This window comes from Epinephelus moara, chromosome 20 (genome assembly GCF_006386435.1).
Source record: "Epinephelus moara isolate mb chromosome 20, YSFRI_EMoa_1.0, whole genome shotgun sequence".
Lineage (NCBI taxonomy): Eukaryota > Metazoa > Chordata > Actinopteri > Perciformes > Serranidae > Epinephelus > Epinephelus moara.
Genome location: NC_065525.1, coordinates 43,200,397 through 43,204,521, shown reverse-complemented (window position 1 = coordinate 43,204,521; position 4,125 = coordinate 43,200,397). Strand labels below are relative to the sequence as shown.

The 4,125-nt window shown below is 36.3% G+C and overlaps 1 protein-coding gene across 5 annotated transcripts in view; it reads right to left on the bottom strand.

Moving 5' to 3' along the window:
- LOC126407724 (E3 ubiquitin-protein ligase TRIM21-like) overlaps positions 1 to 3,560 on the bottom strand; it is a 409,915-nt gene extending 406,355 nt beyond the window's left edge. For all 5 annotated transcript variants that reach the window (XM_050072894.1, XM_050072893.1, XM_050072895.1 and 2 more), the window contains exon 1: positions 3,450 to 3,560. The gene's annotated coding sequence lies outside the window, so the exon portion shown is untranslated. The remainder of the gene's footprint in view (positions 1 to 3,449) is intronic.
- Positions 3,561 to 4,125: the final 565 nt, after the last annotated feature.

Below are 4,125 nucleotides of genomic sequence, written 5' to 3'. Positions count from 1 at the left end.
TCAATGTAATATAAGGATCCTGAATTCTGTTGTTATAAGAATTTGCTGTGAGTGAAGGAGAGCTCAGATGTGCATTTCAGTGATGGTATTTCTATGAGATCATCAAGCTCAGAAAATAAATTATAACTTGGAGATCTTTATTCTAAAACATTTACTCTGACTGCCTGCAGAAAAAATACTATTCCTCTAAATACTACTCAAACTAAAGTTGCCTCGTGGTTGTCTGCCTCAGTGCAGCAGTCAAGTTTCTTGTACAGTTTACATACACGTCTGTAAAACATAGATGCTTCACACATCTTCCCCCCGGCAGCACAGAAGATCTATACAATCAGCACAGTTTCAAGATTAGAGTCACCAATTCAGTATCTGACCAAATGTCTCTCCTTCTGTTCCTGAGATATGATGTTGAATAATGTCCAGAATACTGCAGAACATTATGATGTCACAGTGAAGTTGACCTTTGACCTTTTAGATATAAAACATCATTTTATCCTTTTAGACATTTGTGTGAAATTCTGTCATAATTTGCATATGAATTCTTGGGTTATGGCCAAAACACGTTTTGTGAGGTCACAGTGACCTTTGACCACCAAATTCATTCAGTTCATTGTTGACTCCAACTGGACGTTTGTGCCAGACTTGAAGAACTTCCCTCAAGGCATTTAGATGTCACGTTGACCAGAATGGGTGGGACGGACGACTTACAGACGACACTGAACATAACGCCTCCGTCCACGGCTGTCACCAGCACAGAGGCATCAAAATGACATTATAATCTTGAACCTAAATCTAATTATTAAGACATTAGCAAACATTAACCTGCACACATTCATCAGAAACACAGAGGAGATATAATAAGACACAAAAAACATGAGAGAGAGAGATGGAAAGTAACTAAGTACATTTATTACAGTACTGTACTAAGGTACTATTTGAGGTACTTTAGTTGAGTATTTCCATTTTCTGCTACTTTATACTTCTGCTTTGGTAAAAACATCTCAGAGAGACACATTCTACTTATTCCTCCACTACATTAATTTAATATCATTAATGAATTTACAGATTCAGATTCAGAATAAAAATTATAATCAACCAATAAATCCTGATGTATTATTATCAGTTAAGATATTATTGACCTCGGGGGGAATTTACAAACCACCCAGCAGTGTATAAAGTCATTAAAATTAGCTCCACTGTTAACAGCTTCATCATTAAAGTGATGAACACATTAATGCATCAATAATTATAATCCTGTAATATAGTATATTTTTCTGAAACTGGACGTTCTGGGTAATGAGTCATTTTACTTTTGGTACTTTTAGTTTGATGCTAATACTTGTGTATTTTTATTGCAAATCAAATAGTGACTGCAGGACTTTTACTGTAACAAAGTATTTCTACACTGTGGTATTACTACTTTTACTTCAGTAACAGATGTGAGTACTTCTTCCACCGCTGGTTCATATTGATGTAAACTCACACTTAAACCTTGTTGCAGCCTGAAGTGATTTTAATCCATGGTCACGTTCATGCTCTATATGTGTTCATGTATATGGGCTAAAATCTACAGAAAAAACTCCTCACAATCCTGAAAATATTAGACAGCCTAATATGTAAGTATGAGCACACTGAATGTCAACATTTATTAAACTAATATAGCTGAAACAGTAAAAAGCAGTTTCTGAAAGGCTGAATGCATCAGATATGGACTGAAGCAGAACATTTCATTAGATAAAAACATGTTGTGGATTTTAGAAATTATTACATTGTTTTTTGTTTTGTTTTGTTTTTCAATTAATTTTGACTTTTGGACTTCACAATGCTCTTGAGTGACTGGAAATGTTTGGAATCCTCTGGAGTCCTCCGTTAGCTGTGCTGGTGACACGGCGCTACCATCTTAATAATACATATGAAGTTTGAGGATGTGGGAGCTAAATCTGTTTGTGGAAAAATTATTTTTATATTAGTCGTAACAAGACTGAGCTAGCTGTACAGTTTGGTGTTTATATATGAGGTATTATTTCGTTTGAGAAACCTGACCATCTCTAGAAGCTCTTGTTGGCTGGCGGACTCAACAGGGATTAGAAAATGAGTCTGTAGGTCGTTACTAAGGTTCCACCTACTTGCTGGAGTAGTAAACTAGGTTTCATTACATTCTTTTCCAGTTATTAGTCAGACCCAGTGTATCTCCATGGAAACGGACACAACTGTGGCAAACAGTTTTTCATTTTGAGAGCTAACTGCCCCTCAACATGAAAACATTTTGATTATATATTTTATTTTGTTGGTAATAGTTGTACAATCACAATATGACTCTCAAGGCTGGGCTTTAACGTCTCAAATAACGTTAAAGCCCAGCCTCTGGTGTAATATTGCGTATAAGACACAGTTTCAGTTTTGTGAAACTTTAATTCTTTTTGTAAAAATGCATAAAAGGAGATTTCACTGTGTTTTTCACACATGGACCACATTGGACCTGGTCCAGATCAAACACCAGAGATTCACTGCAGTTCATTTTGCATCTTCACAAATAAAGTCAAGGGTTCACAAATCTTAAACTGTGTTTCAAATAATATTCAGCCTCTCTGGGAAAATCTACTCCAGATTTGACCCGTCTAAGTGGGTTTTGATCTGGACCTGGTTTCATGTGGTCTCGAGGTGAAAAACAAAGTGAAAGCTCACATTTTTGTATTTTTACAAACAGAAAAAAAAAATCACAAATTTGAATGTGGGTTTCAGACAATATAAAGGCTTTACCTAAAATGTCTAACATGCATTCACAACAGTAGGAGCTGCAAGAAGCCGAGGATCGGTCGCTCAGCAATGTATTTTACATTTCCCTTAACTTTCCCCTTAACTGCTGAATCAGAATTTAACTCCAGCATCGTAAAAAACACAATGTGATCTCTCTGTTACTGTCACATCACACATGAAATAACATACTGATACTGATACACTGCTGCTTATATTGTTATTGGAGTGAATTTATTGTTGAAGTAGACGAATCATTTTAATATCAACTGAACACATGTATTACAGTTTACTGGGATATAGTTAGCCAGTGTTTGTCTTTATTATTTGTTTTATCGAAGCGTCTGAGGAAGTATAGTGAAATAAAATCTCCTTCTCCATTTGCCCTGGCTACGGCTCTGAGTGTAACTTCCTGTCTGAGTGGAGCTCAGGTTTTGAGTTCATACAGGTAAACAGGCCTGTAAATGAGCTTGAAGCTAACGCTAGCAGTGACTGTAGTTCAGTCACTGTGGTTTGGTTTTTACCTCTGTTTTGTATTTCTGGCTAAATTCACATGTTGTTTTTATCTAAACTGACACATTTCTATGGTATAATATTCTTTATAAGGTAAAACAGATGTAAAACAGTCAGATTGTGGTTTGAACTAAACTTTGACCAAATATTTAGTGCATTTTGTCTCTGTAGGACAGTGAACTCACCAGTGTTTGTTGTTGAGAAAAACCTGCTGGATTCAGTTGAATGTTTCTTTAGAGAGAAACAGAGAGACTCGTCTCCACTGCAGCTCTGCTGTCACTCACACACACTTTCACTTTGATTTCAGGTCATGTGACTGTGAAGCTCTCCTCTTTCACTGTTGCTCCACCTCTCAGTGGGCCGTCACCAAGAGGGAGAGGTGGAGGAAGTATTCAGATCCTTTACTGAAGTCAAAGTACTAATACCACACTGTGACAATACTCCACTACAGGTAAAAATCCTCTCTTCAAATCCTTCCCTCAGTAAAAGTTTGATCAGGAACATTTATTATAAGTATGTGTAAAATGACTGATAGTGCAGTAAAGTGTTCCCTGCTGTCAGTGTTTTATTCTATCTGATGTTTTTGGATTAATATTCCTGCTGCATTAATGTGTATGTGTCATTTTACTGCTGTACATGTTTCAGGTTGAGCTCATTTGAACTCCTTTATATCTTGTTGGGGAGTTTAATCTACAGCAATGCATCATGGTCTATAAGATCATCATATGTCTGTAGCGTGGCTGTCCTGTGAGAACCACGTATCTCTAAGAGTTTTCTGAGGTGATTTATTAAGTTTAAAGAATAAATTAGTAAAGACAGAGGAAAAGTTCATCACAGAGTTTTTATGTGTTAAAGACTTTG